Source organism: Citrus clementina, unplaced genomic scaffold, assembly GCF_000493195.1.
Source record: "Citrus clementina cultivar Clemenules unplaced genomic scaffold, Citrus_clementina_v1.0 scaffold_2, whole genome shotgun sequence".
Taxonomy (NCBI): Eukaryota; Viridiplantae; Streptophyta; class Magnoliopsida; order Sapindales; family Rutaceae; genus Citrus; species Citrus x clementina.
The window spans coordinates 17,424,439-17,449,993 of NW_006262688.1; the positions used below are offsets into that span (position 1 = coordinate 17,424,439).

The 25,555-nt window shown below is 35.4% G+C and overlaps 1 pseudogene; it reads left to right on the plus strand.

The window, feature by feature from the left end:
* Positions 1 to 10,000: 10,000 nt before the first annotated feature.
* On the plus strand, positions 10,001 to 20,816 carry LOC18052635 (annotated as a pseudogene).
* Positions 20,817 to 25,555: the final 4,739 nt, after the last annotated feature.

Sequence of the window (25,555 nt, forward strand, 5' to 3'; positions counted from 1 at the left end):
TTTTCAGTAGTTGAATAGTTCAACTGTGCATCATTCAATGTCATACTAGCATAGTAAATAACATGGGGAATTCGATCAACTCTTTGTCCTAATACTGCTTCTACTGCATAATCAGATGCATCACACATGAGCTCAAATGGTAATTTCCAGTTCGGGGGCTGAATGATGGGTGATGATGTCAACAAATGCTTTAATTTTTCAAACGCAACAAGACATGAATCATCAAAGACAAAAGGTACATCCTTAGCAAGCAAATTGCATAAGGGTCTAGAAACTTTACTAAAATCTTTAATGAAACGTCTATAGAAACCAGCATGCCCAAGGAAAGATCTTACTTCTCTGACTGTTTTGGGTGGAGGAAGATTAGAAATGAGATCCACCTTGGCTTTGTCAACCTCAATACCTTTACTCGAAATGATGTGACCGAGAACAATACCTTGTTTTACCATAAAATGACATTTCTCCCAATTTAAGACCAAGTTCTTCTCGATACATCTCTGCAGAACTAGTGTTAGATGATGTAAACATTGATCAAACGAGTCACCAAAGACAGAAAAATCATCCATAAAGACTTCAAGGAATCGTTCCACCATATCAGAAAAAATGCTCAACATGCATCGTTGAAATGTAGCAGGTGCATTACATAATCCAAATGGCATTCTCCTATATGCAAATGTGCCAAAAGGGCAAGTGAAAGTAGTTTTCTCTTGATCTTTTGGTGCTATGGGAATCTGATTATATCCTGAGTAACCATCTAGAAAGCAATAAAATTCATGGCCTGCTAATCTATCAAGCATTTGATCAATAAATGGTAAAGGAAAATGGTCTTTACGTGTGACAGAATTCAATTTTCTATAATCAATGCATACACGCCATCCTATAGTCACTCTAGTGGGTATCAATTCATTATCAGCACTGGTAACTACTGTGACTCATGACTTTTTAGGGACAACTTGTACAGGACTGACCCATGAACTATCAGAAATTGGGTAAATGATACCTGCATCTAATAGCTTAAGGACCTCAGTTCTAACAACTTCTTTCATGTTAGGATTTAACCGACGTTGCATCTCCCTAGTAGTTTTAGCATTTTCATCAAGGTGAATGTAATGCATGCAATCTACTGGGTTTATACCTTTAATGTCTGCTATGGTCCATCCTAATGCTCCTTTGTGCTCTTTTAAAACATCCAACAACTTACCTTTTTGTTCATCATTGAGGGATGATGAGATGATTACCGGCAGAGTACTTTCTTTTCCCAAAAATGCATATTCCAAAGTGTTGGGCAATGGTTTGAGCTCGAGTTTCGGTGATGATTCTGATGATGGAATGAGTTGCTTCTCTGATGGTGCTAGTTGTTCAACTCTTGACTTCCATTTATTAGTATCCATAGATGGTGCTGAGTCAAGCAGGGCGTTGACCTCATCAACCGATCTGTCAATATCAAAATCAAAACCAAAGTGAGTTAAACATGTTTGTAAAGGATCATCACTAAGGTTTGAAACAAAAGTATCATCAACTAATGCTTCAATTAAATCCACATCAACAATTCCATCATCTGCACTGTGAGGTTGTTTGGCAATGTTGAAGATGTTCAGCTCCATAGTCATGTTGCCGAAAGACAACTGCATATTTCCAGTCCTGCATTGAATGTGAGCATCTGCAGTTGCCAAGAAAGGTCGGCCTAGAATAATGGGGATGTGCTTCCTTGAATCCTGTATTGGTTGAGTGTCAATTACAATGAAGTCAACAGGAAAATAAAATTTGTCTACCTGGATAAGCACGTCCTCCACAATACCACGAGGTATTTTCGTGGACCGATCTGCAAGCTGTAACACCACTGGAGTTGGGTGTAATTCTCCCAGTCCAAGTTTCACGAATACAGAGTAAGGCAAAAGATTTACACTAACTCCTAAATCCAACAAAGCATTCTCAATTGTGTGGTTCCCTATACTACATGAGATAGTGGGGGAGCCTGGGTCTTTGCATTTTAAAGGAATTTTATGTTGGAGTATAGAACTAACGTTTTCTGTTAAAAATGCCTTCTTTTGAACATGCATATTTCTCTTTTTAGTACAAAGGTCTTTAAGAAACTTGGCATAGGATGAAACTTGTTTAATCGCATCAAGCAAAGGGATGTTAACACTTACCTGTTTGAAGATTTCGAGAATCTCACCTGTGGATTTTCCCTTCTTGCCTTTCGCTAACCTCTGAGGAAATGGAGCTTTCAGAACGTATTCTCGTGGGTTGGTTTCTTCTTTCTCCTCCGGTGATGATTCCTCAACATTCACAGGTACAATTTGATTTTCTTTTGTCACCGGCATCTCCAATTTGTTGTCGACTTCTTTTCCTTTTCGCAAGGTCATTACTGCTTTGACTTCTCCATGCTGCTGTGGTGAACTGGTACTTGCTTCATGCACTCCTTTAGGGTTAGGCACTGGTTGACTTGGAAACTTACCTTTCTCAACGGTCATTGCCAAGGTCTGAACTGAAGAAGCAAGTTGTCCCACCATCTTCTCAAGGCTTGAAACTGATTGAGCTTGTGAGTTGAAGCCTGCTCTCAACTCATTTCGTAGTCCATCAATGGTGCGGTTCTGTTGCTCAATCATGGAGTGAGTAAGATTCTTAAGATTCTGGAATGAATCCTCCCATGGTCTGGGCTGAGAGTAATTCTGGTTCTGATTGTATGGTCTAAATGGTGGTTGAGAGGCTTGAGGAGTTTGAGAAATTTGTTGCATTGGTGGAGCTGGAGCTGCTGGTCCATTCTGTTGGAATCCTTGAGACCATGAAAAATTGGGGTGATCTCTCCATCCAGGGTTATATGTGTTGGTGTATGGGTTGTAATTTGATGGCTTTCTCATTACACCTATGGCATTGGCTTGATCTGAGTATGAGTCATGGTCATGTGGTTCTGTTGATTTAGCAGTCGATAATGATGCTATTTGTCGAGCAAGACCTTCAACCATCTCCTTGACTTCTTTGATTCCCGAAGTTGACTCGCCAATGTGAACCTTATTCACTCCTTTAATCCTTCTAGTATTCCTGAGTGATCGACTTCGTTGTTGGGAATTGTCCGCTTGTCGTTGGAAGAATTCCCAAATTTCTGACGCACTTTTTGACATTAGCTCTCCTCCACTTGTTGCCATTAGCCATTCTTGCACATTTGGTAGTAATTCCTCCAAAAAGTATTGGCATTGATGCCATTTCTCGTACCCATGATGTGGACACTTCAAGAGTAGCTCATTGAATCGCTCCCATGTTTCGAAAAATTGCTCGTCCTCTCTCTGGGTAAACTCCGAGATTTCCCTGCGAATAGCGTTGGTTTTATGCACTGGGAAATATTTATTCAAAAATTTCGTTACCATTTGTTCCCATGATGAAATGCTATTAGCAGGTAAAGTATTTAACCATGAACGAGCTCTATCTTTTAAAGAAAATGGGAATAGTCTAAGTTTAACATCATCATCTGAAAAATTCTCATATTTGAATGTTTGACAAATGGCATGAAAATCATTCAAATGATTATATGGATCATCATTTTCTAGGCCATAAAATGTAGGGAGACAATTTAACACACTAGGTTTTAATTCAAAACTCCTAGCAGCTACATTTGGGTATCTTATGCATGACGTGCTCAAATTAGCTAAGGGACTAAAATAGTCCTTAAATGGCCTCTCCTGTGGTGCTTGTAAATCCATTTTATTTTTAACGTGTTTGTGTGTGCGAAGTGTTTTTTCTAATTCAAGGTCTATAGGTTCAAGATTAGGTAATAATGACCTACGACCATGCATGCAAAATAAATAAAATAAAAATAAAGATGCAAACAAAACAAAAAATAAAGATGGGAACAAAACAAATAAAAATAAAGAAGAGTGAGAAATTACGATACTAACCTTATTGCGCTATTACAACCTTTCTATAAAAATACACAAAAATAAATACGTGAAAGAAATTAACTAAAAATTAAATTAATAAGATAAACAAAAAAAAAATTACAAAGAAAAATAAATGGAAAATTAAATTATAGAATTTTAAAGAAGAGAAAAAGAAAAGAAATACCAACCTTTAAATGTAGATTCACTTTTTTTTTAATAATAAAAAAATACAAGAAAACAAATAAAAGAAATTATTCACAAAAATTAATTCTATGAATTAAAATTACTTACCTCCCCGGCAACGGCGCCAAAAACTTGTTGTGCAAATTTTAATGTACTCGCAAGCGCACGAATCTATTGTAGTATAGACTAATGGTGACGAGTGTCGATCCCACGAGGAGGTGGATTTTAATTATATATAGAATTAATTTTGTAAATGGGTAGTTGGATTTATGGTGGAAATGATTTGGAATATGCTAATACTTAAATTAAAATGGCGAGAATAAATTCTAAAATTGGAATTGCAATGGAGAGAAAAAATTGAAGAGAAAATCTATTAAATTGACGTACTTGGGTATCTGGATCCGTATCAACATGCATCATGGGCTAAATAATCCGTATTAATGCCAATTAAATCATGAGGGGGGAATCCACACCTCATGAACCACGCTCTAATCAATATGGTGCTAAGGGCGTATCGTGCCAAATAATAATAACCTTATACTAGAGAGCCGGTGTAACCAAGGCGGTATCTAGACAAGATTAGTATTATTTGTCGACGAGAAGTCAAAACATCCACAAAAATTAGAGGGGAAGAGAAAGTAAATTTACCAAATTAAGCCCATGACACATGTTGAGACTTCACCTTCAACCCAAGCTTGAAAGAAAATTAGCCACTCATAATTGAACTAGGGGCAAAATGGGAATTTATTAAAATACGAAGAAAATACAAGATGGAGAAGGAATTACAGAAAATGGATCCCAAAAATGGATTCAGAGATATCAAATTAGGGGGGGGGGGAGGCCCCCTTTTTATAGATACATGGAGTAAATCATGGCCATCGGATTAAAAACAGTTTGGACGCTCAGGATTGCGCCACGTCATCAGTCAACAGTCCACAGTTTGACCACGCGGATGAACAGTAACACGGTTTGACCCGGATGAACAGTAACGCGGTTTGGTTGAAAATAATCCTGTGTGATGCATGCACCGTACGCGAGATTTTTCGTCCACTGATATGCTGCCACGTCACCATCAACAGTACATAAGAATTTTAGTCCAACAGGATCGTGACACCTCATCAGTCAATGCCACATCATCGGTCAATGCCACATCATCATCCGTCTATGTGAACAGTGTCGTGAACAGTAACGTATACAGTACCGTACACGTGAATAGTACCGTACATGTGAATAGTGCCATTTTTCCTTTTATGCTCCTCCTAAGGTTTTCGACCGTCCTGAGTTCAAAAGTGATGTCTGTTTTGCCGTCTGATCTCTCCTTTATTGTGAAATGACTATAATGGCCCTAAAATACATAAAATACTTAATTAAAATAAAACACATGTAATTAAATCACAAGAAGGTTAAATATATAAAAGTAAGGGTTGTTAGTAAGACTTAAAATGTAAAATGACGGTTTTCTCCTTTATAAATATGCATTTTCTAACACTCAACAGTGCTAAGGGCTTATTAAGCCAAATAATAATAACCTTGTACTAGGGAGCCGGTGAAACCAGGGCGGTATCTAGACAAGATTATTATTATTTGTTGATGAAAAGTCAAAACATCCACAAAAATTAGAGGGGATGAGAAAATAAATTTACCAAATAAAGCCCATGACACATGTTGAGACTTCACTTTTAACCCAAGCTTGAAAGAAAATTAGCTATTCATAATCGAACTATGGGCAAAATGGAAATTTATTAAAATATGTAGAAAATACAAGATGAAGAAGGAATTACAGAAAATGGAGCCCAAAAATGGATTATGAGATGCCAAATTAGGGAGGAGAGGTCCCATTTTTATAGATACATTGAGTAAATCATGGCCATCGAATTAAAAATAATTTGGACGTTTAGGATTGCACCATGTCATCAGTCAACAGTACGCGGTTTGACCACGTGGTTTGACCAGTGACACAGTTTGACCACACGGTTTGAACAGTCAACTGTTTGGAATAGTGACGCGGTTTGGTTGAAAATAATCCTGTGTATATGTATGTACTGTATGCGCGAATTTTGGTTCACTGATATGCTGCCACGTCACCAATCAACAGTGCATAAGAATTTTCTCCAATGGAATTGTGACACCTCATCAGTCAATGCCACATCATCGGTCAATGCCACGTCATCGATCCGTTTATGTGAACAGTGTCATGATCAATAACGTAGACAATACCGTACATGTGAACAGTGACATTTTTCCTTTTATGCTCCTCCTAAGGTTTTTGACTATCCTGAGTTCAAAAGTGATGTCCGTTTTGCCGTCTGATTTCTCGTTCATTGTGAAATGACCATAATGCCCCTAAAATACATAAAATACTTAATTAAAATAAAACACATAGAATTAAATCACAAGAAACTTAAATACATAAAAGTAAGGGTGTTAGTAAGACTTGAAATATAAAATGATGATTTTCTCCTTTATAAATATACATTTTCTAACACTCAACAATAAACTACCACACCGTTTACAGAGATAGTGTTGAAAGTCCAGTTAAGCAACCCAAGTAGGGGAGTGAATTTGTTTTTTCTTAAATACTAAATAATAAAATCAAAATCCAATATTAATTTGTATGTCAACTAGCTAATAGTGATAAATATAATAATGAGTAAATTAAAAGAGGTAAAGGGAAATGAAATCAAATACAAAATTTTTATGTGGTTCAGGAAAACCCCCCTACGTCCACACCTCCAAGCCAACTGCACTTAAAGATTCCACTATCTAAGCCTTACAATCCAAGACTTTAAGATGTTTACAATTGATTTCTAAAGTGTCAATAAACCTTTATAATGAGAGATGATCACACACCCCTTTTCTCAAGTGTTTCCCACACTCACTAGCACTCAATTTTTGAAATGAAATTGAAGTTTACCACTACTAGAAAAATGGTCTTTATTGACATTAGAATAGTGTCAGTAATTACTTTCAGTGACACTCGTTAATTGTGTTAGTAATATGGGAGTCAGAAAAATAGTGACACTTGTAAGTGGTGTCAGAAATTACTATTACCACAGTATCACTAATATTATGACACCATAGTATTAGTAGTTGTTGATATTATATTAGTGTCTATAATTATTGTTACCATGGTATCACTGTTTAATTTATTTAAAAAATAAAAATTTGAATTAGATCATTGCCTATTGATTTATTGGTAAAATTAAAAGGCGCCATAAAATTTAAAAAACTTAATTTATATTAGAAAATCTTTCATTTCAAATTTAAATATTATTAATATGTCACAATTATACCAAATACAAATTAAAACAAGTACTAAAAGAAACATACAAATTTAGAGTATCTCAAATATAGTTTGAAATGCCCACAAGTAGATATTCAGATTTTAAAAAAAAATACAAGTATTTAGTTTGCAACAAAATTCTCCTTATTGCCTCTACACCTTGAACTTCATTGTTTTCCCACCTATAAGTGTAACATATAGAATTAATTAGTTTGCTACACAAATTAAGTGTCGGACATTTACAAGCAAAAATATACTTATACATTACATGATTATTGAATGCTACAAATAACTTGACAACATATGCGGCCTACACATACGAAATATCATCAATAGTGTATTTATAACATTCAACATCAACTCCAATTACTAACAAGTATATATTACTAACCTCAAAACTAAACAATAATCTGTAACCAAACACTTGACAGTAGTTACCAAAGATCCTAAAAAAGCTTAGAATTGATATTAATCCTTTTTATCTTAAGTATTCTTAGGTTATCACTAATGAATTAAATAAGTATCCCTAAGCTGAAAAATGAAAAAGGTATAGTACCAAACTCTTGCAATACTTTCCAATTTCCTATCAAATCTTCAAGACACAATGATAACAATCACGAGTCAAAATACATCATCAACCTCCTAGAAATTTCACTTCAGCAAATAGAAAACTAAACATATTCAGTTATAGAGGTAAAGCAATAAAAAAAGGCTTAAGGTCATTGAGATAAAGAAACCAAAAGGAAAGATTGAAGAAAGATAGAGAGATCTCTCAATCATTCACTTAGACACGATGCACTGTCGATTATTTAAAAAGGATGGAGCTTATTTTTGCCAAGGTGATGATTCTTTATGTTTGTCTCTCAAAATAGCTATAAGAGTATTAATATATTCTCATTTTATGGTAGAGAGGTGAAGTCCATTAATAGAAATTCCAAATCCAAAATACAGATACAAAATATAAGACAATAAAACATATATGCTATATTTAAATAAACCATCAAGCAATGATTAAATAAAGCATTACCTGAATGAGTTCAGCTCCTTCCCATGGGAGATAAGACAAATGCAAGTTTTATAAAAGTCAGCACATGCTAGCTAGGAAGGATTTATTTTGACTTCATCCGTAGTTTGCTAAAGAATTTTGCTGCACAGTTATAGAATAGAAATTTTTAAATCCTATTTGAAATTTAACCCAAAAAAAAGTATAGAGACTAAATAAGTAAACTTCATAAATGCGCATGAATACTCCTAAGCTTCATGGATAAACTTGAATGACAAATATATTTTTTTAATGCATTAAAGTACCTATTAAACCAAGCATGTAATTTGACCAACGTGGTAACGCCCTGCTATTATGATATAAGAGGCTTGCTAACATATGACCTAAAAGGACATGCTACAATAGTACAACTAATACATAGTATAATTCATCATTGACAAGAGAACTATCCCCACATCTGAGCATGCATCTATCCACTTTACAATTTCTTCCAAGATATATTTCACTCCATATGTCCTAGCAAATTATAACTTCGTAGAATAAAGGTTTTAGTATAAACTTTTTTTAGGGCCCCAATTAATCGAAGAAATTTATTCCAAAAGAAAAGGGAAAGAAAGTACAATAATAAAGGAAAGTCAAAGCCACGTGAGAATAACTAGAATCCAAAAGAAATCTAACACTAGTAAATCAAGGAACAAATCTAACAAAGAATTTGACATACATAATCATTCTAAGGTCCTCAAAAGGTAAATAGAATCCAGAAACATTACAGATCATTATAGGTACAAAATATTCCCAAATAAATACTGCTAATGAACAAATATTTGCAAGTTAGGAGAAATGATATACTCACAAATTGGGTCCATGATGCTACCAACAACTTTCTAGTCAAAGAACTGTTGATTATTCATTATATAAACACTATTAAATAAAAAAAAAGACAGAATAGAAAGATCTAACTACCACTAAAGCAACATTCAATACTTGAATAGCCAATCATCCCCATTGACCATGAAATATCCACAGCTCCCATCAAGGCCGGTATACTACGAGTCCCTATTTGAACAAGTAAATGTTCTGCTCAAAATATGACACAAATACACATTCCTAAAAAAATATAACTTTTATTATATAATCATGTGATGTAATTAATATGATATAAATCAGCTTCCCACTCTCCCACGGCAAGCCAAGCTAGCCATCCAAGAAGAAAGCAAAACATGTTTTCATACTATTCTTACCTTACTTCGCCATTAAAGATTAAAAAAAAAGGAAGCTGAGGTTTCAAAAGCCTTCTGCTTTGCTCTGTCAAATAAAGCAACCAAACATAACACGGACTAAATGAAATCAACTACTGAAATGCGTGTTCTTAAACAAGAATGATATCAAATACATAACTGAAAAAATTTCAATTTTTTTAATCCAAATATTCGATTTCAATCGAATACATTAATACAAAAATCAAATAAATTAAAATAATTTTTCTAATACTATACCTTTATTATGAACGAAAATTGAAATTTGAAAATAACAGCAGCAGATGATCGTGTCTGTGACGACTACAACGACGACCCCCGGTTGATGAGTGATGACTGTGAGGATGTGAGATTGGCTGAAGCTGACGAGTGTGAACCGCCATGACACGACGAACGCACAATGAGGAAAGCACAAATCGACAGTGACGGCACGCAGTGTGGATGCTTCGCCAAAGACTACCTAAAGAGTGGCAACGCGCTGGTAGACTGCACACAGGTTGACAGTCACGATGCACTAGCTGACAATAAACTGGGTGAGTGACGACGTGCTAGAGAGAGAGATCGTGGCTGCTGAGACTCAGAGAGAAAGGGAGTTTAGAAGATGAAATTGACCTAGATTAGATTTAGAGATTTACGGAATTAGGGTTTTTTTTTATATATACATTTTTTGCGTGTATTATATTATGGTTTTTTCTTTTCCTTTTAACTTAAAAAGCTTGACTTCTATAGGTCTTGGGTTCGAGTTCTATTTGGAACAACATTAGAATTATTTTGATTTTTTAACTGATAGCTTAGTGTCAGGGATCTCTGATGTCTAACTTGCAAACACTATGGTATTAGTAATTTGTGATACTTATATGTTAAACACAAAAAATGGTCCATATGTATGCAAATATAGATACTTTTTAATAAAGTGTCACGAGTTAAGTATCAGTAAAGACCATTTTTCTAGTAGTGTACAAAGATTGCACTCTTATATGAGTATGTTTGCATATGATTGCTCAAATATAAATCAATAAATGTGAGTAAGCAAATAAAAGCTTAAGACTCTTTCAAACTTTGATAAAGATTTCCAAAAAAAAAAATTGTTTTGAAATGAGTTTTCCTAGGCTATTTATTGATTGAACAATAAAATTACCCATACTTTATAGGCATAATTGGTTTACCGCTTATAATGAAACGGATTGCCGTTTGCTCTTGTGACAAGTTAGCGTTATGAATAAATTTGACATTTTTGCACAATTGGATTGTTGCCTAAGTGTTGTCGGTTTAATGTTTGATTCTAGAGACTCCACTGATTGAAGTCGATTTGCCACTTGCAAGTAATTGGTTTGCTATTTGATTCTAGAGACTCTGTTGATTAAAGTTACTTTGTCATTTCAACTTTGGCGGCATGTTGTTTATTTCCAGGAATCTTTCTTAATCTTATCCGTTTACCATTTGAATTTTAGCAGTTTGTTGTTTGAGTCATAGAAAGTGTAATTTTGCTTGAACACTTCTACGAAACTTATAAAGCTCTTATTGCTCGAATTAAAAACAACATTTGTTATTCAAAACCTTTCAAACCATTTTTAGTAGAGCTCAGTAACTCATTTCATGAGATTATATATCTTCGTTGAAGGTGTTGGATTTTTTTACCTTCACATGTATTTATAGTTTGTGGAGAACTTATCAAGATCGTTGGCCTCGAATCTGGAGGGGTGAGTACTTGGAAAAGGCACTCCGACACCCAAGTTAGTGTTTAATCAAGATTAAAGAAAGAAGAAAGATGGATACAATGGGTTTCTTTGTCTAAGTATGAATAGTACTTTTGAAGGCCAAATACCTTCTTTCTCTTAAAGATAGACCTTTATTTGTTTATGATGAGTGGTGCAGATTTAGGGTTTTACTTTAAACCCTCAATCTTATGACATGTGTCACCCGTCATTTTTCATAACGTGGAGGCGAATTTGATAATAAGGAATTATTCCGCACATGCATAGTTCCTTATCATTATGACCTTTGGGCGTGATTTCCCTAGATTAATGGGTTGAGGAACTAATTCCCCCTTCTTTACTTCTTTATGAGCTCTAGAGGAATTTTTCCTAGGGTGTTATTAATCCAGAATAGCTTAGGTGTTATTTCCTTGAAATAATTTTTTATTTATTTAAAAGGATAGACACGTGGTATGGTTTAGTGCCTTTGCGATATGGCACCTACACTCATAAATGAATTATGTTGAGCTTTTGAGTGCTTTGATCATGCATTCATTTGTTCATATAAGCTTTTCAAAATGAGATATCTAAGCTTAATACCCCTGATGCTCATTCTTGTCTTGATAAATCTTTGTGTGGTTGAATTCCTTAAGCTTATGAATAATGCATTTCCTATTCTATCCTTAACATGTGGTTTGTTATCATCAAAATTAAGGGATCGTATACCCCCTATAGGTCAACAAATCTGACCTAAATAATCAACATATGAAACCTAAATCGACATTTTGATTATTTGGCAAACAAACTGTTAGTCGATAAAATTTCTACAACGAGAAGCAAATGCAGTAGGTGATCTTCTCCAATTTTAGAGTGCATCAATACGTTATTAGAAAAAAAATAGAGTAAATCTCTGAAGATATGCCTGGAAGAGATCGCTCATGAGACTTTCGAAGGTTGTGGGTATATTGTTTAGTAGGGTTGGCAAATTGCGGGCTTGGGCCGGGTTTTTTCAAGCCCATGTAATCGGTAAGAGGTCTAAGCCCTCTAAAAGTCCGTCCAAACTCGAGAGGGCCAGGCCTGGGCCAGGCTTAGGCTTTTAATATTTTTAATAAAGTTTTATTTTTATTTCTTTTTTATTAGGTGAGAATCCACTAAATCTCATTAAATAATAATAATAATAATAATGTACATATAAGTAAAAAAATTGCTTAATTTTAATGACAAACAGAGAAAATGCTTACCAAATAAAAATCTGCAAATTACAAGTGATAAAATACCATAAACTTGCTAAATAATAAATACCCTTTAATAATTTTTTAAAGAATTTGTAATTAAAACTGATACATAATGCTTTTTCTTTGTTATCCACTTCCTACGACAACAATGAAACATTCTTCTTCTTCTTCACATCTCTCTCTCGATTCTTCCACAAAACTACTCTCTATTACAACATCAAGTCATCAACAATGGCTTCAGTAATCTCAGAATTTCTACAATAATTAAAGAAAATCAAAGCTTACATGGGATGAATTGGTGATGGTTTGCTGTTGGTTCACGTGCGCTGCTGGTGCTGCTGGGTTTAGGTCGCGTTGGAGCTGAGATCGCTGCTGCTGCGTCGTATGTGTTTGATTGGCTGTAGCTACATTGTGCAGTGGTGCTGGTGGGTGTAGGTCACTGTTGTGTCGCTCGTTTAGTGCTGCACTATTGCTGTGTTGTTGGCTCTGCTGCGTCGCACGTGGATGGTGGATCACTACTGAAGGTGGTGGCTCCTTAATTTAGTGTGAGAGTAGGGCAATAAACGTGGGCTGTTGGCTGCCGACGGAGAGTGAATTGAGAGGCTGATGGAGCAGTTGGGGAAATGGAGATAAATTCAGGGATTTTAGGTTTTGGGAATTTGCCAAATTGGTTTCGCTTTTGGTTTTTTGTTAATTACTTAGTTCATTTTTTTTATTTCTCAGTTTTTTTTCAATTTAAATTTTTTAACATATTATAGTTCATTTTGTTATATATATATATATATATATATGCGCATTATGTTATAAAGAGTCTAGGCTTTTATGAAAGGCCCTTAACTAGGCTTAATGTGTATGGGCTTTATAAATTGAAAGCCTTTGTCTATAATTTTAAACTACAGGCTGTGTTTAAAGCCCACGAGCTTGGGCCGGGTCAGTCTGGGCTTGGGCTGGCAAGAGCTTTTTTGCCAATTCTATTGTTGAGTTAAAATGGCATTAATATGAACTTATAATGCCTCCATGTGTTTGAGAGGTTGTCTTTGGAATGTCTTCTTTTTTCATATAGATCTGGTGCTATCCTACTCGTAAATCCAATTTGAAATACATTTTGGACTCGTGAAGTTCATCCAAGAGTTTATCGATGATGGAAATTGGATACTTGTCCGTAACTATTATGCTATTAAGGGCTTTGTATTTTACACAAAATCACCAAAAGTTATCCACGTTGTTAACTAATAGAACTAGAGACTACAAGGGCTTATTGCTGGGACTAATCAAACCCGATTATAAGATTTTTTTAACCATTACTCAATCTCATTCTTTTTGGTAGTAAAGATATCTGTATGATCTTACATTCATTGATTTAGTATTTAGTAGTAAGGGAATTTAGTTATCATGTATCCTTTTTGGTGGTAGGCTAGAAAATGGAAGGAATATGTGATAAAATTCAGCTAAGAGGTACGCGAGGTTAGGTAGATGTGTAGTTAAATCTGTTCCATTGTTATAGGGAATAATTTAAATAAATAAGCTCACGCCTTTTGTAAATTGAAAAACTCTTTGCTAGTGAGGGCCATCACGCCTGCCTATATCATTCCCTTAAAGGTCATTGTTTTTTTTTTATAGTCCATCTTAATAGGTTTAAGAGTTTCAAGCCATTGAATGCCTAGTACTAATTGACATGCTACAACAAGAAGGATGTAATAATAATCAGTAATGGGATGAGCTTGAATCGTAAGAACAAGCCTTTAACATTGTCCGCACACTCTATCGACTCTCAATTTGCAACATGACTTGAAATTTCTTGCTGCAAAGAATTGATAACCTAAGCTTAGAGGCAATGGGTTAATTAATGAAGTTATGAGTCCTGCAGCCATTTATTAAAATTGTTACATCTTTATTTTCAGCTTGCCTTGAATTCGAATAATTTGAGGACGTTCTGTACTTGCAATAACATGGAAAAAAAAAACTTCTGGTATAGCTTCAGAATTTTCGGGTCTAGGTTTAATGTCATTATTATCAGTGTGTCCCAATTAAGGGAATCCTCCATCATAAATAGCTATGCTCATGCACAATGATGCCTTGGAACGAACCTCTCATGATAATTGTAGCATAATCTTTTCTGTTGGCATTTCCCTGCCTTCTGATTGGTGATTCTTAAAAAAAAAAAATGGTGTTTGGTTTGTGTTTTAGATTGCGGAGATCCTAATACATCAACTGTCATATTCGATGTTGCTTTAAGCATCATTATGGCTATTTGAGACTGGTAGGGTTGGTGAGTTTTCTTTTACTGTAGGTTCTGTTCCTCAATGAGTTGAACCACTCCTATGGCATTTGCTACGATATAGGGTTGTTTGATTTTAATAGCTAACTGGATGTCATTCGGGAGACTAGCAATAAAACAACGAACTAGAACATATTGAGGTAAGCCATTAACCTGTGGGAGAATTCTTCAAAAGCTTCTTGATAGAATAGTACTTTTGAAGTTTGTTTGAGATGAGTGAAAGCTTCAGATAGATCGTTATATTCAATTGGGCCAACGGAAAAATATAGCTTTGGTGAACTCCTCCCAATTAAGGGGTCTGCAAAACTTGGTTAACAATTGGTGCTACTGTAAGACGATCCTTCTAGGTGAAAAGACGCCAACTAAGCATGTTGATCAGAGGTGATGTATTTGAAGTCAAAGTACTGTTCTACTTGATAGAGCCACCTAGTTGTACCTTTACCATTAAATATCGAGAAGACAATCTGGAACGGTGATAGGGTTGGTCGATAATAGAACCAAGGTGTATGAGACTTGGCTAATTTTGGTGGTGTGAGGATTCAGGCATTCAACTGGTGCAAAAATGTTGGTTTTATTATTGACAGTGTTTGAGTTGTGTGAGGCCTGAAGGGCTTGAAGTTTTGTTAAAACCGTTTGTATATGGTATTAACTGGATTGAAAAGTTGAACTCATGTCGGGCTAAAATTTTGCTTACATCATTATAGAATTTTACCAAGAGTGTCCATGATCGACTCTAATACCATTAATATGAAAATTTAGTTATTGAGAAGTAAGATAGAGATGAAAGAAGGAAAAAGAGAAAAAGTGTTGTAGTAATAATACACATTTATTCCACTAGTTCCAGACTACATATATAGCTTCTGAACTTCATACACTAAGCTAAGAATCAATAGCAGAATAATCTAAAAGGTGCCTAACTCATGCTAAAGTTTTTTGATCAGAGCCCACTAAAGTCTTCGGCTAATAGAATACTAACCTACTTGACCAAGTCTTGATAAAGTCGTAACATGACCTAATCTTCCACTCTTCTTTGTTTGTAAGACGTGCATGTAATCCCCAACCATATTGAGCACATATGCACATATCACACTCATCATTAACTTTATTTTTACAACAATTAAATTATAATTCAATCCCAAATTCATTAAAACATATATTCACAATCATTCTTCTCAAACGAAAGTGGCCAAACTCACACACCTAAGACATAAGTGCAAGCCATGCCAAATTCCATCTTCATAGCATCAGCTTCACCGTCCAAACTAGTTCCCATTGACATTACTGGTTGTTGTATATTGTCACTAAATTCACCTCTCACTACTCATGCTCCGTCTAGTTCTTATTGCAAGTCGTGAATGCCTGTCTTTCATCCATCACGCTTCGTGTTTGTGGCTGCTGCAAGTTGTCTTCGCCACTATTATTCATGGTTCGTTGCTACCATATTCCAATCAATGGTGAACTTATTTTTGGTTTAATTTCTATGTTCATTAAGTGTGAATTTTATTATAGATGATAGGAAATAGTTATATTTTTTAGTTCACTACTATAAAATGATGAAATTTGGGGTTTTTGTGTTGATTTTTGTAGTATTAATTGATTCAATTTTGTTATAAACCCAGGAAAATTAAAAAACCCTAAAGTCTCAATCGAACTAAATAGACTTGAATTTGTAATCTAAATTCAGTTTGAGTTTATTGTTCAAACCTTTATAGGTTGAATTTTTCAAACTAAATGGTTTGCAACCTGAATTGAAACTCGATTGGTCCACCCCTAAATAGTAATATATAAAATTATGTAAAAAACTATAGCTAAGAGGACAAAATTGATTTTTCACCAATTCAAAGTGCCTTTATTCCTAATAGACTCATAACAGAGCATATAATTATTGGTTATGTCACTACAACAAAATTGGCTTTCTCTGGCACAATAACTACGACATAATATAATTAAGGGAAATATCCACCGTCCACCCGTTTTTTACACCTTTTTAAAAAATATACAATTCTTTCATTTTTTGGCTGGAATCCATCTAAAGTTACATTTTGTTTCACTTTTCCACTTCCGTTTGAAATCTGTTAAGAAAACTAACAGAAACTTTAAAAAATTGACAATTTTACCCCCAAAACGAAAATTACAATTTCACCTTAAAAATTACCAAAAATAATCAGATTAAATCTAATTATTTTTTCTATCAGTCAATAAAGAAATTAATTCCACAACCATCAAATGCAGGTTTTTTTTTTTTTTAAATATGTCTGTAATTAGAATGCTAAATTATAACAGTAGTATTAGAAATAGCCCAATCTCATAAACCATCAATTGAATTTAAGATAAGTAGAGTTTTATTATTCATTGAATTATAATCTCTAGTAGTTAAGTTTTTTTGTACTGCATTAACGTACCAATAATGATATTCATCATTAAATCTTATTATTTTTGGCATTTTTTAGGGTGAAATCGTAATTTTCGTTTTTGGGGTAAAATGGTCATTTTTTAGAGTTTCCGTTAGTTTTCTTAACGGATTCCAAACGGAAGTGGAAAAGTAAAATAAAATGTAATTTTAGGTGGATTCCAGCCAAAAAATGAAGGAATTGTGTATTTTTAAAAAGGTGTAAAAAACGGGTAGACGGTGGATATTTTCCCTATAATTAACTGCTGTTGTAAATAGTTAAAGACGACCTGTCTATTATAAACACTATTATCATAAGAATAAAAGATAATAACATGGCATATATTAAAAACATGTCGTAGATAACATTAGTTTATTGTCAAATAACAACATATAGTTTTGGAATGCTATGATAACACTTTTTGAAAGCATAATTTATGTGCCATTAATATTAAATTTTATATGGCATATTTCATATGCCATTAAATCAAAATCCTAAAAATTAGGGAATTAAATAATTTTCTATGTTTACGCCAATTAGATGAGATCTCTCTTTGCAAGTTAATCTCTAATGATAGGAAATTCTTTACTTTTCTATTTCACTCACATCTAAAAAAACACATTTTCCCTTTTCAATTCTGGTTCCCATGTCAAAATCGGCTCTTTCTCTCTACCTTAATACGCTCTCTACTTCAATCAATAACATATTTTTGTTTAATCAATCATCAATTTGCTTAAACTTAGTTATCAAATACTCGAGACATAAATCTTCCAAAATCCTCAATAGGCAGTTAATTTTTTTTTATCTCAATTGATGAAGGTAAATCAATCAATTTGACATTTTAATTTTTTTCGTTAAACCCTATATTTTATTATTTTACCATTAAGAATATTATGTCTCATTTTTTTTAAGCACCTTGTTTTACAATTTTTTTTCTGTTTTCTATTATTATATAGTACATAGATGGCTAAAGAACAATCAACAAGAAGATCAGTCCAGGGACTAGTGTCGTCAAGTGTGCATTATGAATTAATTGATAAAATCAAATCTTAAAAAGGTACCATTTTGCAATATGTAGTTATAGTATTGACACTAGTTTTTATAAAAAATTTCAGTTGATGGTTATATTATTATCATGTATTAGTCTAATTATATTATTTTAGTATGTAAAGGTTTTATTTAATGTTATTGCAAGTCCTTGGAAAGAAAAGAATTAATCATTTTTAGAGGAAAATTAACTTTAAATCTGGGATGGTGAACTATAATTACACAATAGTATGTTTTTCTAGGATAGTGAACTTCAAGTCTTTGTAAATATTATTTTATCAAATGTCATAACTTTATTAATATTTTTCTTCCTATATTGACTCAAACAAGTTGAAATAAGAAGTATTGTGAAATTGTTTATTTAGAACTCATTGTATAATTTTTCTTTTTTGTCAAACTAATTGATGATGGATGAGATTTTGTGTCGTGTAAATGTATGCACTTTGTAATTATATGTATGTGAGGGTAAGAAAAAAAAAATTAATTGAGAATATATCTCTTCATGAAAAAAAAAAAGTCATCTTCACACTATGGTCTTTTACAAAGCAATCATAAAGTTTAGTATAATAGAAAGGTATAAATATCGTTAAAGTAATCAATAATGACATGTTTTTCTTACCTTACATCGTATTTAACAGCAACATCAACGACAATGAAATTATTCCATTGAAAGTGCATGACTTTATGTGGCTCATGAATCAACAACATGCTAGTCTATTCCATCTTAACCATATAACAACATTTTTTAGAGGCCGTTAAAAGTTTTTATTTTGTAGTGTGTACATCTTCATAAAATCAAGCAAGTAAAGGGAAAAAGCTTGGGTTAGTGGCTTCAAAATATGGATATTAATAATGCATATGATGGAATGGAATGAAATTTTTTGAAATAAATTATTAAAAAATTAGAACTCTCTTTAAAGTGAGTTGAACTGATTATAAGGTCCTTATCCACAATGTTGGGAATTTAGGTTTTAGTATCATAATCAAGAATTATGAGGCCAAGTTTATATCGGCAACTATGAAATCAACAAAAATTTTGGGTGAAGTTGATTATGTAGAAGTTGAAGACCAAGCTTGGCATAGATAGAAGTTGTTGAGAATGTAGGATGTCTTCCACTAACCACTGAATCTTATTCGCAGAAAGTAATGGACTTACGAGGGTTTTGTTTTCTGACTTAATGTCTTTAAATGACTTGACTTAATTTATTAAGCTAATAAGAAATGTTTATTTTTATAACTTAACGAGAACTTTTAGATAATTTTAGCTGAATTTTGTTTTTGCTTTTCACTAATTGAAAAAATATGAATAAACCAACTAAATTCTAATATTAGAAATATCCTTACTTTATTATTTATTTTTTTGACTTATGTATCCCTAAAATTCACAAATGTCTACCCAACTAATAATCAGACGGCGGTGATGAGACTCTGTACAAAATGACCCACATATCAAAATGGTAGTTACATCTAAGTCTTGCTCCAATGATTCTGGAACTGTGGCATTACCTTAGCCAATGTGTCAAAGAACGTGGAATTGCATTCAAGAAGGCTCATGGCTGTAAAATTTGAGATTTTGCTTCACAAAACCTTCAATTCAACAACTTTTTCAATGAGGCCATTGAATGCACCGCAAAGATTGTGATGAAAACAACAATGTCACACTATAAAGAAGGTTTTGATAGCATACGGTCACTAGTCGACGTGGGTGGTGGCACTAGTGGAGCTCTTGCTGAGATAGTGAAATCGTATCCACACATCAAAGTTATAAACTTTGATTTGCCACATGTCGTGGCCACTACACCTATGTGTGAAGGAGTCATCCATGTTGGAGGTGACATGTTTGATCCCATTCCTAATGCCAATGTAGTTTTTATGAAGGTAACAGTTTGATTTAACAGGATAGGGTTCTCTCTTGGTCTTATTTCTATTGAGCTTTAAAATATCTCTTATTATATATCTTTTAGTGGTAGTATATGGATAAAATTTAATTTCTTTTTTTAATTAACTACCAACTAATACTTGAGTTATTGGCTCATTACATCAACAAATTAATATAGAATCGTGATCCTTGATTCAACGTAAATGTGGAAGGGAAAAAAAAGTCACTTTCCTATAAAGCATCTACCAAATGCTTCTTTTTATAAAGCACTCAACATGCCTTTTGACCCCAAAATTGTGTGTAAGGGTCTAATTCTAATTTAATTATCCATATACAGTGGATACTGCATGATTGGAATGACGAAGCATGTGTTAAGATTCTGAAAAGCTACCGAAAAGAAATTTTGGATAAAAATGGAAAGCTTGTTTTCATTGTAATCTTTGTACAAGAAGATGATAATAACATATTTGGTGACATGGGTTTGGTGTTTGATCTACTTATGTTTGCTCACACCACTGGTGGGAAGGAAAGGACTGAATAAGAGTGGATGAAATTATTAGAACAAGGAGGATTCCATCGCTGCAAAATCATCAGCATGCCAACATTATATCAATTATAGAGGCCTATTGTACCACCTTAGGCTGGATGGCCCGAGAGTCGAGGCTTGGCTTGTGGCCTAGTGCCAAGTTTTAGCGGCAAGATGGGCATGCTTGTGGCGAGCATGAAAGCAAGGCAAGTCAGACGCGTGGCGTGGGACGCGGCAACGACTGTGCGTTGTGGGATAAGTGCCACAACAACAGCAGGTGCAAGAGCGTATGTGGGTGGCGCGCGCAACATCTCGCAAGCATGTGGCACATATGGGCGTGCAAGCGCTAGACACTGGATGCAAGCATGTGGGATGAATGAACACGCGAGTGTGGCATTGAGGCGCGCGAGGCATGCGTGCTGGCTGAGTTTTGGACAGCGAGCGAGGTGGCACGAAACTAAGCCAAGGGCTATAAAATGGGCCTAACAACAAGCATCAGTGGGAGACATGGCCTTGGAACAGATGGCCAGAGATATGGGAAAATAGAGAGTGGGCAGTGGTGGTTACACACCAAGAGAAGTGGGCAGCGACGGTTACACCTCACAACCTCCTTATTTCTAGGCTTATAGGCAACATTTGCCTTGTTCTTTGAGGGAATAGAGATGTGATCCCTTATACATGCTTAATGGGTGCCTAGTTTTGTGGGAAATGAATTGAGGTAGCTCAAGGGTAGCGCGCCACCTCGCCTTAGGAAATGGGAGTGTCATTTGCAATGTGTATATCTAGTGAAAGTGAGTATGTGTTTGAGATGGACAATTTTGGGAGAGAGTGACATCCTCCGAGCACATATAGCTTCTCACTAGGTTGTAACTTTGCTTATTGAGGAAAATAGAAATGTTGGAGGCTGGTGTCTCCGTAAAAATAATCTTGTACGTGTTGGTTTCTCTTTGTTGAAGCGAAAAATCTTGGGGTGCGCATTTAGCACATAACCTCCATTAGTGTTGTTGAGTGGTTGGTCGAGTGAGGCTTGACACCATCACAAGCTTGCTGCATCTTGAGAAAAGTCATGTGACAACTGGCATTAGAGCCCCAGGTTTGGATTTAGAATTCTTCAACAAATGTCGGGGGAAAGAATGAAGGATAGGTTGGTTAGATTGGAAGCTATTGTCAGGAACTTGCCGCTTGATTCAGATAAGCCGACGATCACAATGGAAGTTAACTTAGGGGAATTGGCAAATCTAAAACTTGTTTATTACAGATTAGCAAGGGATGTTGGTGAAAAGATGGGGTCAGTTTTGGATGATGTTGCTTTTTTGGCGAGGGAACTAAGGGGCAACATCGGGGCAATTGAGAATGATGTAGGTTTGCTGAAGCACACAGTTAGCAACGCATTAGTGCATTCGAAGTGGGGCCTATGAAGATTAATGTGCCCGAACCAAAGCCATTTAGTGGCACGCGCTATGCAAAGAAGTTAAAGAACTTCCTATTGGACGTGGACCAGTACTTTAAGGCTACTCGGGTACCCGAAGAGGAGCAAGTTTCAATTGCTACCATGTATCTAATAAGAGATGCAAAACTCTAGTGGCGAAGTAGGCTCTAGAAGGATGCCGAAGCACAGAGGTAGCCTATCGAAAGTTGGGAGTCACTCAAGCGAGAATTGAAGGGTCAATTCTTGCCAGGCAACGCGAGCTAGATTGCACGAGAGAGCTTGAAAAAGCTAAAGCAAACTGGTTTACTCAAGGATTATGTCAAGGAGTTTAGTTTTTTTATGTTTGACATCAAGAGCATGTCCGATGAAGACAAGTTTTTCAATTTTATTTCAGGTTTGCAACCATGGGCGCAAATTGAATTGCAAAGACAAGTGGTGCGAGACTTACCTTCGGTAATTGCCACTGTGGATGGTTTGGTGGATTTTAGGATTACGAGTTCTTCGCCCTTGAAACTTAAGAAAGGAAAAAATGCAGGGAAAAAGAACCCCTCTAAGCGTGATGGCTGGAGAAAAGAGGGCATCTCAAAGAAATTCAAACCGAGAGGTTTGCAGGAAAAGAAAGACTTGAGGTACTTCATTTATGACAGTCCGCATAGAACAAATGATTGTCCAAAATGCGGAAAAATCAATGCAATGGTTAAGGAGACTAAAGTGGAACCTTTAGTGGTCGAAGCAAATACTTCGCAGATGAACCCATTACAATTGATGAATGATCTAAGGGAGGAAGTCGCGCATAACGATAGCAACTAAGGGCTGATGGCGACAATCGTATAGGTAAATAGGCGTGAAGTGCAAGCCATGCTTGATACGGGAGCCACTGCTAAGTTCCTAGCGTCGTACAAGGTGTCGTGCTTGGGATTGGAAGTGACTGCGGTGGGCAATAATGTGAAAGTTATTAATGCTGCAAGTGTGGGTGTTCAAGGGGTGACCATTTGTTCCTTGAGGGTTGGAGCATGGGAAAAACAGGCGAAACTCACGGTTATGCCTCTTAATGATTCTGACTTAATTCTTGGAATGGAGTTATTTGTTGTTGTTATGGTACATGTGATGCCTTATCGGAAGTGCATCATTATCATGGGCTTGGAGACGCCGTATGTTGTACCATGCCAATTTCGGGTTCATGGCAGATCAGAATCATCACTCTAATCTGCAAAGTAATTTGAAAAAGGGTTGAAAAAGAAAGAGAACTCACTCTTAGCTGCGTTGATTGAGTTAAAATCGGATCAGGTTGTTGAGGTGCTTAATCAGTACGCAGAGGTATTGAATAAGTTTGTGGATGTAATACTGCTGGAGTTTCCTCGAACCCTTCCACCTAGACATGTTGTTGATCATTGGATTGATCTGGAACCAGGTGTAAGACCCCCTACACAGGCTCCTTATCGAATGGCGCCTTCGAAGTTACCAGAACTTCGCAAACAACTAGATGAGTTGCTGGACGCGGGGTTCATATAACCATCTAAAACACCATATGGTATGCCGATATTATTTCAAAGGAAGAAAAATGGCTTGATGCGGATGTGTGTTGACTTTTCGGTCCCTAACGTTACAGATTTGTTTGATCGATTGGCCAGAACATCTTACTTCACGAAGCTAGACTTGAGGTCGCGGTATTGGCAAGTACGAATTACTGAGGGTGACGAAGCAAAGATAGCTTGCGTAACTCAGTACAGGTCTAACAAGTTCTTGGTGATGCCTTTCGGAATCACCAATGTACTTGCAATATTCTGCAATTTGATGAACAATGTTCTTTATGAGTACTTAGACCGCTTTGTGGTGGTGTATCTCGACAATATAGTCGTTTATAGTGAGTCTTTGGCGGATTATCTTGATCACCTTAGACTAGTGATCTTACGGTTACAAGAACAGAAATTGTTTGTCAAGAAGGAGAAATGCGAGTTTTGTCACTGGGAAGAGATGTTATTGGGGCATTGGGTGAGCTAACGCAAGATTCGCATGGATGAGAGGAAGGTCAAGGCAATTGTTGATTGGCCTGCACCTTCGAAAATGGTTAAACTTTGATCGTTTCTTGGGTTAGCTAACTACTACCGCAAGTTCGTCGAGGGGTACTGATACGAATCCCACAATGAAACTTTCAATCCTACAATTAATTTGTAGTTTCAACTTCCCAAGAAAGTTCTAAACAGATTTATGGCAAACAAAAACCTTGACCCAATGCTTAAGAAAACATGAACCAAAGGTATAGAGAAGGGTATTGACGCCACACTCAAGAAAAAGATGAGAAGGTGAGTGATAAGTCTAAATTTGGAACACCACAAGAATGTAAATTCTTGATAAGTTCACTAGTTCTCAAAAGAACCAAAGAAAGAATAATCTTTCAAATTCAAAATAACATTTAATCTCCTTACATACCAAGGTTGCTGAATTTAAATAGGCTAAAAGGAACCCAAGATCCTAAAAATACAAATGGAAACATTGGAACAACCCTCCAAGTAAGTTTGTCAAAAGATGTTTCAAAAGTCTTCACCAACCCACCATGATCAATGCTATCTTTGACAAACTTAATGCTAGCCTACTATAATTAATGCTATCATTGACAAACTTGAAACAAAACAAACAAATAAGTTGAAAAACAAAGGATTCGTTGAAAATCCCAAGTCTGAACAAACTGTAAAGAATTGGTCATAACTCCTTCTAGAGAACTCCAAATCCAGCTTTGTAAAATTTATTGGAAAGCTAACTTAATTATCTTTCCAACGGTATATAGCTTGCATTTTAATTCTGGCTCAATCAATACAGTTTTTATTCCGAATTTGACCTTTCTGCATTTGATACAACTTGTGTATTTGGCTGCCCAATGACTTGAATAATGCCCACAATGCCTTGTCTTCTCTTCAAGCCCAATTCATGATGTCTTGCATCTTGAATTGCATTTTCAATCCATATTTTCTCAATTAATCCATTTAAAGCAGCTTGCATCTTTTTGGCTCTTGCTCTTGTAATTGGGCTTCCATGAATGTGCAAAGGATCACTTGAAGTTTTAATGGTCCCTTGATGGTTCTCATCAGGTACTCGAAGAAAGTAAGTGCATTGACGGACTTGTTGAAGAAAGATTGCAAGTGGGAATGGACAGAAACATGTCAGCAAGCGTTTGAAAAACTCAAACAAGTAGTAACTTTGGAGCCGATGCTCAAGCTACCAGACTTCAATTTGCTGTTTGAGGTACATACGGATGCATTGGATAGGGCCATTGATGGGGTGCTTTTTCAAGAGGACCATCCGCTTGCTTTCGAGAGTCGGAAGCTAAAGAGTGCAGAACAATGGTACTCGGCACATGAAAAGGAGATTATGGCAGTGGTGCATTGCTTGGGCATATGGAAGCACTACTTATTGGGTGTGGTCATTTATTTTGAGACACAGAAAAAGCTATCACCGAAGCTAGCGAGGTGGCAACAATTC